Source organism: Lissotriton vulgaris, chromosome 5 (assembly GCF_964263255.1).
Source record: "Lissotriton vulgaris chromosome 5, aLisVul1.2, whole genome shotgun sequence".
Classification (NCBI taxonomy): Eukaryota; Metazoa; Chordata; class Amphibia; order Caudata; family Salamandridae; genus Lissotriton; species Lissotriton vulgaris.
Genome location: NC_141693.1, coordinates 1,567,310,505 through 1,567,323,708, shown reverse-complemented (window position 1 = coordinate 1,567,323,708; position 13,204 = coordinate 1,567,310,505). Strand labels below are relative to the sequence as shown.

General features: G+C 41.1%; 17 non-coding genes across 17 annotated transcripts; 6 read left to right on the top strand and 11 right to left on the bottom strand.

Annotated features, from left to right (window-relative positions):
• The first annotated feature begins 69 nt into the window (after positions 1-69).
• TRNAI-UAU (transfer RNA isoleucine (anticodon UAU)) lies at positions 70-164 on the top strand. The gene is made up of 2 exons: positions 70-107; positions 129-164. It is a non-coding gene; the product is annotated as a tRNA-Ile (tRNA).
• Positions 165-1,334: 1,170 nt separating this feature from the next.
• On the bottom strand, positions 1,335-1,406 carry TRNAT-UGU (transfer RNA threonine (anticodon UGU)). Its single transcript has one exon. It is a non-coding gene; the product is annotated as a tRNA-Thr (tRNA).
• Positions 1,407-1,996: 590 nt separating this feature from the next.
• TRNAS-GCU (transfer RNA serine (anticodon GCU)) lies at positions 1,997-2,078 on the bottom strand. The gene has a single exon. It is a non-coding gene; the product is annotated as a tRNA-Ser (tRNA).
• Positions 2,079-2,367: 289 nt separating this feature from the next.
• TRNAI-UAU (transfer RNA isoleucine (anticodon UAU)) lies at positions 2,368-2,462 on the top strand. The gene is made up of 2 exons: positions 2,368-2,405; positions 2,427-2,462. It is a non-coding gene; the product is annotated as a tRNA-Ile (tRNA).
• Positions 2,463-3,632: 1,170 nt separating this feature from the next.
• TRNAT-UGU (transfer RNA threonine (anticodon UGU)) lies at positions 3,633-3,704 on the bottom strand. The gene has a single exon. It is a non-coding gene; the product is annotated as a tRNA-Thr (tRNA).
• Positions 3,705-4,294: 590 nt separating this feature from the next.
• TRNAS-GCU (transfer RNA serine (anticodon GCU)) lies at positions 4,295-4,376 on the bottom strand. The gene has a single exon. It is a non-coding gene; the product is annotated as a tRNA-Ser (tRNA).
• A 289-nt stretch (positions 4,377-4,665) lies between these two features.
• Positions 4,666-4,760, top strand: TRNAI-UAU (transfer RNA isoleucine (anticodon UAU)). The gene is made up of 2 exons: positions 4,666-4,703; positions 4,725-4,760. It is a non-coding gene; the product is annotated as a tRNA-Ile (tRNA).
• Positions 4,761-5,930: 1,170 nt separating this feature from the next.
• Positions 5,931-6,002, bottom strand: TRNAT-UGU (transfer RNA threonine (anticodon UGU)). The gene has a single exon. It is a non-coding gene; the product is annotated as a tRNA-Thr (tRNA).
• A 590-nt stretch (positions 6,003-6,592) lies between these two features.
• TRNAS-GCU (transfer RNA serine (anticodon GCU)) lies at positions 6,593-6,674 on the bottom strand. Its single transcript has one exon. It is a non-coding gene; the product is annotated as a tRNA-Ser (tRNA).
• A 289-nt stretch (positions 6,675-6,963) lies between these two features.
• Positions 6,964-7,058, top strand: TRNAI-UAU (transfer RNA isoleucine (anticodon UAU)). The gene is made up of 2 exons: positions 6,964-7,001; positions 7,023-7,058. It is a non-coding gene; the product is annotated as a tRNA-Ile (tRNA).
• Positions 7,059-8,260: 1,202 nt separating this feature from the next.
• Positions 8,261-8,332, bottom strand: TRNAT-UGU (transfer RNA threonine (anticodon UGU)). Its single transcript has one exon. It is a non-coding gene; the product is annotated as a tRNA-Thr (tRNA).
• Positions 8,333-8,922: 590 nt separating this feature from the next.
• On the bottom strand, positions 8,923-9,004 carry TRNAS-GCU (transfer RNA serine (anticodon GCU)). Its single transcript has one exon. It is a non-coding gene; the product is annotated as a tRNA-Ser (tRNA).
• Positions 9,005-9,293: 289 nt separating this feature from the next.
• On the top strand, positions 9,294-9,388 carry TRNAI-UAU (transfer RNA isoleucine (anticodon UAU)). Its single transcript has 2 exons — positions 9,294-9,331; positions 9,353-9,388. It is a non-coding gene; the product is annotated as a tRNA-Ile (tRNA).
• A 1,156-nt stretch (positions 9,389-10,544) lies between these two features.
• On the bottom strand, positions 10,545-10,616 carry TRNAT-UGU (transfer RNA threonine (anticodon UGU)). Its single transcript has one exon. It is a non-coding gene; the product is annotated as a tRNA-Thr (tRNA).
• Positions 10,617-11,206: 590 nt separating this feature from the next.
• On the bottom strand, positions 11,207-11,288 carry TRNAS-GCU (transfer RNA serine (anticodon GCU)). The gene has a single exon. It is a non-coding gene; the product is annotated as a tRNA-Ser (tRNA).
• Positions 11,289-11,577: 289 nt separating this feature from the next.
• Positions 11,578-11,672, top strand: TRNAI-UAU (transfer RNA isoleucine (anticodon UAU)). Its single transcript has 2 exons — positions 11,578-11,615; positions 11,637-11,672. It is a non-coding gene; the product is annotated as a tRNA-Ile (tRNA).
• Positions 11,673-12,842: 1,170 nt separating this feature from the next.
• On the bottom strand, positions 12,843-12,914 carry TRNAT-UGU (transfer RNA threonine (anticodon UGU)). Its single transcript has one exon. It is a non-coding gene; the product is annotated as a tRNA-Thr (tRNA).
• Positions 12,915-13,204: the final 290 nt, after the last annotated feature.

The window sequence follows — 13,204 nt, the reverse complement described above, 5'->3', positions numbered from 1 at the left end:
TAATGGAGCATTGCAGTATCTACTTGGTTTGCACTAGATGGCTCAAATGGGGAGAAATGAAAACAGTGAGCTCCAGTGGCGCAATCGGTTAGCGCGCGGTACTTATACAGCAATACTTGCACTGAGCCATGCCGAGGTTGTGAGTTCGAGCCTCACCTGGAGCAGCTGATTGGTTTTCATAAATCATTTCACTAAAAGTAAAGATTAGACTCAGAATAAAGACGGCTTTTGCTAAAGAGTCTTTACTTCTTTTCAGGATCTGCGTGTCCGACTCCTCCAGGTGCCAAATATCACATATCATATGCGATGCTCCTTATAAAGTTTCCATGATGTGCCATCTTGCATAGCATGCAAACACCACATCAGTGCATTTAAAAATTCTTTTGTAGAATAATAAATATGATGAATACATTGTTGTCACGGGATAACCATAAACTGAGGAGCTGCAAACAGTGCTGTGTCAGCTACATACAATACAATTTAACTCAAAGAAATATCAAAAGAAGAGCATCATCATATTAAAGTTTCTAGTCAACATAAGAGTTGCACCATAGCAGCTTATGGTGCTTTCTGCTCAGATTGTGCCTCCAATCCCACATTGACTTTTTCAATTCTTTGCAATTTTAAAAAACAATTCCTGCTCAAAGTTAGCTTTTCAAAACCATTGAACCTATTACATTTATTTCTCTAACCTGTGAATGTGGTCCATGTTCTCTTTTCCTCATTCCCATCATGATACTCCCTTTCCGGAAACCAAGTTCACTTCTTTATCCAGCCCACCCATCCAAGGTCACCAAATCTATGAAGCAATTCTGCTTTTTCTCACATTCTCTCCATGTACAAGATACCTTGTATCAATTGAATGGACAGCAGGAGAGGTGAATATTTATGGTTAGTGGGGGTGGGGTTTTGAAGATTAACCTCATTTGACTAAGAGCCGGGGTATCTGGGAGAAAAAGTATTTTAAGGGGGATGAAGTTCATATCTCCTTGGTGAAATTTCTAGAGCCTTATTTCATCCTTTCTGTGGATGCAGACTCAGTCGGAACAGACGTCCTAGTCCTCGCTCTGCCTTTCAAAGGAACTTTAAATTTGCATGGCTTATTTGGCTTTGCCCGGCAGGGCTTGCACGGCGGGGTGAGAATGGCGTTTGTCAGGCGTTCGTCAGGCGATCGGAAGGGGTGAGGAAATAGTTTATGGTTCAATGGTTTTCATGAAGTCTTCTTGATAAGATGAAAGCAGGAAAGGGAAGCTTGTCAATAAGCAAACTTAAGACAAGGTGTGAGTCCTAGAAAGAATGACTCGAAAACAACATACAGAAACACACATATAAAAAGGCCCTGATGAGGCTTGAACTCATGACCCCTGGTTTACAAGACCAGTGCTCTGCCACTGAGCTACAAGGCCAGCCTGCCTGCAGTTTGTAAATCGCAACATGTATTCTTACTGCGGAATGACGATATCTATGATTTTGAGACTCTGTATGGAAATGCAGTTGCATTTGAATGACTACATGCGTGCACAAATCGAAGAGCATGCTTAAGACACTTGTCTTGAAAGTAGGAAAAACTCCATTTTGATTTGAGAACATAAGAGTATTCACATTTATGACCATACTGAAAGCTCTAGAGAGTATGTCCGCAATCAGTGACAGATAGAGAACTCACTTATTAGAAGTGATCTGTCTCTGTGGGGCAGACAAATGTAAACACTCATACACTTGAGACTGCTGAAACTTTAGGAGTAAGAAATGCTTTCTTATCAGTCTATCTATCCAAACTGGTTGGAAGGCCAGGAGTGAGGAATAGGCAAACCTCTGGACACTTCATGAAAGATCTAATTTCAATTAAGCACAAAATACTTCCCTTTATTTGATATAAAATGCCATAATGGACTAGTCAGTTGGGCCCTTCTAGTGGATTATGGCAGTGTCTTGAAAGAGAGTGTAACTGTACTTCGAGACATGCTCACCTTAAAAAGAGTGTCTGATGGCTTTCCGACGAAGGTGGGATTCGAACCCACGCGTGCAGAGCACAATGGATTAGCAGTCCATCGCCTTAACCACTCGGCCACCTCGTCTGCCTTAGGCGCCTATATTTCATTTTTGGGGAAATTCTAACTATGTGCTAATTAAAAATAAGCATAAGTTTATCCTAGACTGTGTCAGAACGGCAAATGTATGGGGTGTTCAATAGACAGAGCACATGATATAGCAGAATTATCAAATCTATTCCATTTGGACTGTATTTTTAATAGTCATGATAACATGCTAGCATGTGAGTCGATCTTGTTCAGTGAATAATGGAGCAGTGCAGTATCTACTTGGTTTGCACTAGATGGCTCAAATGGGGAGAAATGAAAACAGTGAGCTCCAGTGGCGCAATCGGTTAGCTTGCGGTACTTATACAGCAGTACTTTCACTGAGCCATGCCGAGGTTGTGAGTTCGAGCCTCACCTGGAGCAGCTGATTGGTTTTCATAAACCATTTCACTAAAAGTAAAGATTAGACTCAGAATAAAGACGGCTTTTGCTAAAGAGTCTTTACTTCTTTTCAGGATCTGCGTGTCCGACTCCTCCAGGTGCCAAATATCACATATCATATGCGATGCTCCTTATAAAGTTTCCATGATGTGCCATCTTGCATAGCATGCAAACACCACATCAGTGCATTTAAAAATTCTTTTGTAGAATAATAAATATGATGAATACATTGTTGTCACGGGATAACCATAAACTGAGGAGCTGCAAACAGTGCTGTGTCAGCTACATACAATACAATTTAACTCAAAGAAATATCAAAAGAAGAGCATCATCATATTAAAGTTTCTAGTCAACATAAGAGTTGCACCATAGCAGCTTATGGTGCTTTCTGCTCAGATTGTGCCTCCAATCCCACATTGACTTTTTCAATTCTTTGCAATTTTAAAAAACAATTCCTGCTCAAAGTTAGCTTTTCAAAACCATTGAACCTATTACATTTATTTCTCTAACCTGTGAATGTGGTCCATGTTCTCTTTTCCTCATTCCCATCATGATACTCCCTTTCCGGAAACCAAGTTCACTTCTTTATCCAGCCCACCCATCCAAGGTCACCAAATCTATGAAGCAATTCTGCTTTTTCTCACATTCTCTCCATGTACAAGATACCTTGTATCAATTGAATGGACAGCAGGAGAGGTGAATATTTATGGTTAGTGGGGGTGGGGTTTTGAAGATTAACCTCATTTGACTAAGAGCCGGGGTATCTGGGAGAAAAAGTATTTTAAGGGGGATGAAGTTCATATCTCCTTGGTGAAATTTCTAGAGCCTTATTTCATCCTTTCTGTGGATGCAGACTCAGTCGGAACAGACGTCCTAGTCCTCGCTCTGCCTTTCAAAGGAACTTTAAATATGCATGGCTTATTTGGCTTTGCCCGGCAGGGCTTGCCCGGCGGGGTGAGAATGGCGTTTGTCAGGCGTTCGTCAGGCGATCGGAAGGGGTGAGGCAATAGTTTATGGTTCAATGGTTTTCATGAAGTCTTCTTGATAAGATGAAAGCAGGAAAGGGAAGCTTGTCAATAAGCAAACTTAAGACAAGGTGTGAGTCCTAGAAAGAATGACTCGAAAACAACATACAGAAACACACATATAAAAAGGCCCTGATGAGGCTTGAACTCATGACCCCTGGTTTACAAGACCAGTGCTCTGCCACTGAGCTACAAGGCCGGCCTGCCTGCAGTTTGTAAATCGCAACATGTATTCTTACTGCGGTATGACAATATCTATGATTTTGAGACTCTGTATGGAAATGCAGTTGCATTTGAATGACTACATGCGTGCACAAATCGAAGAGCATGCTTAAGACACTTTTCTTGAAAGTAGGAAAAACTCCATTTTGATTTGAGAACATAAGAGTATTCACATTTATGACCATACTGAAAGCTCTAGAGAGTATGTCCGCAATCAGTGACAGATAGAGAACTCACTTATTAGAAGTGATCTGTCTCTGTGGGGCAGACAAATGTAAACACTCATACACTTGAGACGGCTGAAACTTTAGGAGTAAGAAATGCTTTCTTATCAGTCTATCTATCCAAACTGGTTGGAAGGCCAGGAGTGAGGAATAGGCAATCCTCTGGACACTTCATGAAAGATCTAATTTCAATTAAGCACAAAATACTTCCCTTTATTTGACATAAAATGCCATAATGGACTAGTCAGTTGGGCCCTTCTAGTGGATTATGGCAGTGTCTTGAAAGAGAGTGTAATTGTACTTCGAGACATGCTCACCTTCAAAAGAGTGTCTGATGGCTTTCCGACGAAGGTGGGATTCGAACCCACGCGTGCAGAGCACAATGGATTAGCAGTCCATCGCCTTAACCACTCGGCCACCTCGTCTGCCTTAGGGGCCTATATTTCATTTTTGGGGAAATTCTAACTATGTGCTAATTAAAAATAAGCATAAGTTTATCCTAGACTGTGTCAGAACGGCAAATGTATGGGGTGTTCAATAGACAGAGCACATGATATAGCAGAATTATCAAATCTATTCCATTTGGACTGTATTTTTAATAGTCATGATAACATGCTAGCATGTGAGTCGATCTTGTTCAGTGAATAATGGAGCAGTGCAGTATCTACTTGGTTTGCACTAGATGGCTCAAATGGGGAGAAATGAAAACAGTGAGCTCCAGTGGCGCAATCGGTTAGTGCGCGGTACTTATACAGCAGTACTTGCACTGAGCCATGCCGAGGTTGTGAGTTCGAGCCTCACCTGGAGCAGCTGATTGGTTTTCATAAATCATTTCACTAAAAGTAAAGATTAGACTCAGAATAAAGATGGCTTTTGCTAAAGAGTCTTTACTTCTTTTCAGGATCTGCGTGTCCGACTCCTCCAGGTGCCAAATATCACATATCATATGCGATGCTCCTTATAAAGTTTCCATGATGTGCCATCTTGCATAGCATGCAAACACCACATCAGTGCATTTAAAAATTCTTTTGTAGAATAATAAATATGATGAATACATTGTTGTCACGGGATAACCATAAACTGAGGAGCTGCAAACAGTGCTGTGTCAGCTACATACAATACAATTTAACTCAAAGAAATATCAAAAGAAGAGCATCATCATATTAAAGTTTCTAGTCAACATAAGAGTTGCACCATAGCAGCTTATGGTGCTTTCTGCTCAGATTGTGCCTCCAATCCCACATTGACTTTTTCAATTCTTTGCAATTTTAAAAAACAATTCCTGCTCAAAGTTAGCTTTTCAAAACCATTGAACCTATTACATTTATTTCTCTAACCTGTGAATGTGGTCCATGTTCTCTTTTCCTCATTCCCATCATGATACTCCCTTTCCGGAAACCAAGTTCACTTCTTTATCCAGCCCACCCATCCAAGGTCACCAAATCTATGAAGCAATTCTGCTTTTTCTCACATTCTCTCCATGTACAAGATACCTTGTATCAATTGAATGGACAGCAGGAGAGGTGAATATTTATGGTTAGTGGGGGTGGGGTTTTGAAGATTAACCTCATTTGACTAAGAGCCGGGGTATCTGGGAGAAAAAGTATTTTAAGGGGGATGAAGTTCATATCTCCTTGGTGAAATTTCTAGAGCCTTATTTCATCCTTTCTGTGGATGCAGACTCAGTCGGAACAGACGTCCTAGTCCTCGCTCTGCCTTTCAAAGGAACTTTAAATATGCATGGCTTATTTGGCTTTGCCCGGCAGGGCTTGCCCGGCGGGGTGAGAATGGCGTTTGTCAGGCGTTCGTCAGGCGATCGGAAGGGGTGAGGCAATAGTTTATGGTTCAATGGTTTTCATGAAGTCTTCTTGATAAGATGAAAGCAGGAAAGGGAAGCTTGTCAATAAGCAAACTTAAGACAAGGTGTGAGTCCTAGAAAGAATGACTCGAAAACAACATACAGAAACACACATATAAAAAGGCCCTGATGAGGCTTGAACTCATGACCCCTGGTTTACAAGACCAGTGCTCTGCCACTGAGCTACAAGGCCGGCCTGCCTGCAGTTTGTAAATCGCAACATGTATTCTTACTGCGGTATGACGATATCTATGATTTTGAGACTCTGTATGGAAATGCAGTTGCATTTGAATGACTACATGCGTGCACAAATCGAAGAGCATGCTTAAGACACTTTTCTTGAAAGTAGGAAAAACTCCATTTTGATTTGAGAACATAAGAGTATTCACATTTATGACCATACTGAAAGCTCTAGAGAGTATGTCCGCAATCAGTGACAGATAGAGAACTCACTTATTAGAAGTGATCTGTCTCTGTGGGGCAGACAAATGTAAACACTCATACACTTGAGACGGCTGAAACTTTAGGAGTAAGAAATGCTTTCTTATCAGTCTATCTATCCAAACTGGTTGGAAGGCCAGGAGTGAGGAATAGGCAAACCTCTGGACACTTCATGAAAGATCTAATTTCAATTAAGCACAAAATACTTCCCTTTATTTGACATAAAATGCCATAATGGACTAGTCAGTTGGGCCCTTCTAGTGGATTATGGCAGTGTCTTGAAAGAGAGTGTAATTGTACTTCGAGACATGCTCACCTTAAAAAGAGTGTCTGATGGCTTTCCGACGAAGGTGGGATTCGAACCCACGCGTGCAGAGCACAATGGATTAGCAGTCCATCGTCTTAACCACTCGGCCACCTCGTCTGCCTTAGGGGCCTATATTTCATTTTTGGGGAAATTCTAACTATGTGCTAATTAAAAATAAGCATAAGTTTATCCTAGACTGTGTCAGAACGGCAAATGTATGGGGTGTTCAATAGACAGAGCACATGATATAGCAGAATTATCAAATCTATTCCATTTGGACTGTATTTTTAATAGTCATGATAACATGCTAGCATGTGAGTCGATCTTGTTCAGTGAATAATGGAGCAGTGCAGTATCTACTTGGTTTGCACTAGATGGCTCAAATGGGGAGAAATGAAAACAGTGAGCTCCAGTGGCGCAATCGGTTAGCGCGCGGTACTTATACAGCAGTACTTGCACTGAGCCATGCCGAGGTTGTGAGTTCGAGCCTCACCTGGAGCAGCTGATTGGTTTTCATAAACCATTTCACTAAAAGTAAAGATTAGACTCAGAATAAAGACGGCTTTTGCTAAAGAGTCTTTACTTCTTTTCAGGATCTGCGTGTCCGACTCCTCCAGGTGCCAAATATCACATATCATATGCGATGCTCCTTATAAAGTTTCCATGATGTGCCATCTTGCATAGCATGCAAACACCACATCAGTGCATTTAAAAATTCTTTTGTAGAATAATAAATATGATGAATACATTGTTGTCACGGGATAACCATAAACTGAGGAGCTGCAAACAGTGCTGTGTCAGCTACATACAATACAATTTACCTCAAAGAAATATCAAAAGAAGAGCATCATCATATTAAAGTTTCTAGTCAACATAAGAGTTGCACCATAGCAGCTTATGGTGCTTTCTGCTCAGATTGTGCCTCCAATCCCACATTGACTTTTTCAATTCTTTGCAGTTTTAAAAAACAATTCCTGCTCAAAGTTAGCTTTTCAAAACCATTGAACCTATTACATTTATTTCTCTAACCTGTGAATGTGGTCCATGTTCTCTTTTCCTCATTCCCATCATGATACTCCCTTTCCGGAAACCAAGTTCACTTCTTTATCCAGCCCACCCATCCAAGGTCACCAAATCTATGAAGCAATTCTGCTTTTTCTCACATTCTCTCCATGTACAAGATACCTTGTATCAATTGAATGGACAGCAGGAGAGGTGAATATTTATGGTTAGTGGGGGTGGGGTTTTGAAGATTAACCTCATTTGACTAAGAGCCGGGGTATCTGGGAGAAAAAGTATTTTAAGGGGGATGAAGTTCATATCTCCTTGGTGAAATTTCTAGAGCCTTATTTCATCCTTTCTGTGGATGCAGACTCAGTCGGAACAGACGTCCTAGTCCTCGCTCTGCCTTTCAAAGGAACTTTAAATATGCATGGCTTATTTGGCTTTGCCCGGCAGGGCTTGCCCGGCGGGGTGAGAATGGCGTTTGGGGCTTGCCCGGCGGGGTGAGAATGGCGTTTGTCAGGCGTTCGTCAGGCGATCGGAAGGGGTGAGGCAATAGTTTATGGTTCAATGGTTTTCATGAAGTCTTCTTGATAAGATGAAAGCAGGAAAGGGAAGCTTGTCAATAAGCAAACTTAAGACAAGGTGTGAGTCCTAGAAAGAATGACTCGAAAACAACATACAGAAACACACATATAAAAAGGCCCTGATGAGGCTTGAACTCATGACCCCTGGTTTACAAGACCAGTGCTCTGCCACTGAGCTACAAGGCCGGCCTGCCTGCAGTTTGTAAATCGCAACATGTATTCTTACTGCGGTATGACAATATCTATGATTTTGAGACTCTGTATGGAAATGCAGTTGCATTTGAATGACTACATGCGTGCACAAATCGAAGAGCATGCTTAAGACACTTTTCTTGAAAGTAGGAAAAACTCCATTTTGATTTGAGAACATAAGAGTATTCACATTTATGACCATACTGAAAGCTCTAGAGAGTATGTCCGCAATCAGTGACAGATAGAGAACTCACTTATTAGAAGTGATCTGTCTCTGTGGGGCAGACAAATGTAAACACTCATACACTTGAGACGGCTGAAACTTTAGGAGTAAGAAATGCTTTCTTATCAGTCTATCTATCCAAACTGGTTGGAAGGCCAGGAGTGAGGAATAGGCAATCCTCTGGACACTTCATGAAAGATCTAATTTCAATTAAGCACAAAATACTTCCCTTTATTTGACATAAAATGCCATAATGGACTAGTCAGTTGGGCCCTTCTAGTGGATTATGGCAGTGTCTTGAAAGAGAGTGTAAATGTACTTCGAGACATGCTCACCTTCAAAAGAGTGTCTGATGGCTTTCCCACGAAGGTGGGATTCGAACCCACGCGTGCAGAGCACAATGGATTAGCAGTCCATCGCCTTAACCACTCGGCCACCTCATCTGCCTTAGGGGCCTATATTTCATTTTTGGGGAAATTCTAACTATGTGCTAATTAAAAATAAGCATAAGTTTATCCTAGACTGTGTCAGAACGGCAAATGTATGGGGTGTTCAATAGACAGAGCACATGATATAGCAGAATTATCAAATCTATTCCATTTGGACTGTATGTTTAATAGTCATGATAACATGCTAGCATGTGAGTCGATCTTGTTCAGTGAATAATGGAGCAGTGCAGTATCTACTTGGTTTGCACTAGATGGCTACAATGGGAAGAAATGAAAACAGTGAGCTCCAGTGGCGCAATCGGTTAGCGCGCAGTACTTATACAGCAGTACTTGCACTGAGCCATGCCGAGGTTGTGAGTTCGAGCCTCACCTGGAGCAGCAGATTGGTTTTCATAAATCATTTCACTAAAAGTAAAGATTAGACTCAGAATAAAGACGGCTTTTGCTAAAGAGTCTTTACTTCTTTTCAGGATCTGCGTGTCCGACTCCTCCAGGTGCCAAATATCACATATCATATGCGATGCTCCTTATAAAGTTTCCATGATGTGCCATCTTGCATAGCATGCAAACACCACATCAGTGCATTTAAAAATTCTTTTGTAGAATAATAAATATGATGAATACATTGTTGTCACGGGATAACCATAAACTGAGGAGCTGCAAACAGTGCTGTGTCAGCTACATACAATGCAATTTAACTCAAAGAAATATCAAAAGAAGAGCATCATCATATTAAAGTGTCTAGTCAACATAAGAGTTGCACCATAGCAGCTTATGGTGCTTTCTGCTCAGATTGTGCCTCCAATCCCACATTGACTTTTTTAATTCTTTGCAATTTTAAAAAACAATTCCTGCTCAAAGTTAGCTTTTCAAAACCATTGAACCTATTACATTTATTTCTCTAACCTGTGAATGTGGTCCATGTTCTCTTTTCCTCATTCCCATCATGATACTCCCTTTCCGGAAACCAAGTTCACTTCTTTATCCAGCCCACCCATCCAAGGTCACCAAATCTATGAAGCAATTCTGCTTTTTCTCACATTCTCTCCATGTACAAGATACCTTGTATCAATTGAATGGACAGCAGGAGAGGTGAATATTTATGGTTAGTGGGGGTGGGGTTTTGAAGATTAACCTCATTTGACTAAGAGCCGGGGTATCTGGGAGAAAAAGTATTTTAAGGGGGATGAAGTTCATATCTCCTTGGTGAAATTTCTAGAGCCTTATTTCATCCTTTCTGTGGATGCAGACTCAGTCGGAACAGACGTCCTAGTCCTCGCTCTGCCTTTCAAAGGAACTTTAAATATGCATGGCTTATTTGGCTTTGCCCGGCGGGGTGAGAATGGCGTTTGTCAGGCGTTCGTCAGGCGATCGGAAGGGGTGAGGCAATAGTTTATGGTTCAATGGTTTTCATGAAGTCTTCTTGATAAGATGAAAGCAGGAAAGGGAAGCTTGTCAATAAGCAAACTTAAGACAAGGTGTGAGTCCTAGAAAGAATGACTCGAAAACAACATACAGAAACACACATATAAAAAGGCCCTGATGAGGCTTGAACTCATGACCCCTGGTTTACAAGACCAGTGCTCTGCCACTGAGCTACAAGGCCGGCCTGCCTGCAGTTTGTAAATCGCAACATGTATTCTTACTGCGGTATGACGATATCTATGATTTTGAGACTCTGTATGGAAATGCAGTTGCATTTGAATGACTACATGCGTGCACAAATCGAAGAGCATGCTTAAGACACTTTTCTTGAAAGTAGGAAAAACTCCATTTTGATTTGAGAACATAAGAGTATTCACATTTATGACCATACTGAAAGCTCTAGAGAGTATGTCCGCAATCAGTGACAGATAGAGAACTCACTTATTAGAAGTGATCTGTCTCTGTGGGGCAGACAAATGTAAACACTCATACACTTGAGACGGCTGAAACTTTAGGAGTAAGAAATGCTTTCTTATCAGTCTATCTATCCAAACTGGTTGGAAGGCCAGGAGTGAGGAATAGGCAATCCTCTGGACACTTCATGAAAGATCTAATTTCAATTAAGCACAAAATACTTCCCTTTATTTGACATAAAATGCCATAATGGACTAGTCAGTTGGGCCCTTCTAGTGGATTATGGCAGTGTCTTGAAAGAGAGTGTAATTGTACTTCGAGACATGCTCACCTTCAAAAGAGTGTCTGATGGCTTTCCGACAAAGGTGGGATTCGAACCCACGCGTGCAGAGCACAATGGATTAGCAGTCCATCGCCTTAACCACTCGGCCACCTCGTCTGCCTTAGGGGCCTATATTTCATTTTTGGGGAAATTCTAACTATGTGCTAATTAAAAATAAGCATAAGTTTATCCTAGACTGTGTCAGAACGGCAAATGTATGGGGTGTTCAATAGACAGAGCACATGATATAGCAGAATTATCAAATCTATTCCATTTGGACTGTATTTTTAATAGTCATGATAACATGCTAGCATGTGAGTCGATCTTGTTCAGTGAATAATGGAGCATTGCAGTATCTACTTGGTTTGCACTAGATGGCTCAAATGGGGAGAAATGAAAACAGTGAGCTCCAGTGGCGCAATCGGTTAGCGCGCGGTACTTATACAGCAATACTTGCACTGAGCCATGCCGAGGTTGTGAGTTCGAGCCTCACCTGGAGCAGCTGATTGGTTTTCATAAATCATTTCACTAAAAGTAAAGATTAGACTCAGAATAAAGACGGCTTTTGCTAAAGAGTCTTTACTTCTTTTCAGGATCTGCGTGTCCGACTCCTCCAGGTGCCAAATATCACATATCATATGCGATGCTCCTTATAAAGTTTCCATGATGTGCCATCTTGCATAGCATGCAAACACCACATCAGTGCATTTAAAAATTCTTTTGTAGAATATTAAATATGATGAATACATTGTTGTCACGGGATAACCATAAACTGAGGAGCTGCAAACAGTGCTGTGTCAGCTACATACAATACAATTTAACTCAAAGAAATATCAAAAGAAGAGCATCATCATATTAAAGTTTCTAGTCAACATAAGAGTTGCACCATAGCAGCTTATGGTGCTTTCTGCTCAGATTGTGCCTCCAATCCCACATTGACTTTTTCAATTCTTTGCAATTTTAAAAAACAATTCCTGCTCAAAGTTAGCTTTTCAAAACCATTGAACCTATTACATTTATTTCTCTAACCTGTGAATGTGGTCCATGTTCTCTTTTCCTCATTCCCATCATGATACTCCCTTTCCGGAAACCAAGTTCACTTCTTTATCCAGCCCACCCATCCAAGGTCACCAAATCTATGAAGCAATTCTGCTTTTTCTCACATTCTCTCCATGTACAAGATACCTTGTATCAATTGAATGGACAGCAGGAGAGGTGAATATTTATGGTTAGTGGGGGTGGGGTTTTGAAGATTAACCTCATTTGACTAAGAGCCGGGGTATCTGGGAGAAAAAGTATTTTAAGGGGGATGAAGTTCATATCTCCTTGGTGAAATTTCTAGAGCCTTATTTCATCCTTTCTGTGGATGCAGACTCAGTCGGAACAGACGTCCTAGTCCTCGCTCTGCCTTTCAAAGGAACTTTAAATTTGCATGGCTTATTTGGCTTTTCCCGGCAGGGCTTGCCCGGCGGGGTGAGAATGGCGTTTGTCAGGCGTTCGTCAGGCGATCGGAAGGGGTGAGGAAATAGTTTATGGTTCAATGGTTTTCATGAAGTCTTCTTGATAAGATGAAAGCAGGAAAGGGAAGCTTGTCAATAAGCAAACTTAAGACAAGGTGTGAGTCCTAGAAAGAATGACTCGAAAACAACATACAGAAACACACATATAAAAAGGCCCTGATGAGGCTTGAACTCATGACCCCTGGTTTACAAGACCAGTGCTCTGCCACTGAGCTACAAGGCCAGCCTGCCTGCAGTTTGTAAATCGCAACATGTATTCTTACTGCGGAATGACGATATCTATGATTTTGAGACTCTGTATGGAAATGCAGTTGCATTTGAATGACTACATGCGTGCACAAATCGAAGAGCATGCTTAAGACACTTGTCTTGAAAGTAGGAAAAACTCCATTTTGATTTGAGAACATAAGAGTATTCACATTTATGACCATACTGAAAGCTCTAGAGAGTATGTCCGCAATCAGTGACAGATAGAGAACTCACTTATTAGAAGTGATCTGTCTCTGTGGGGCA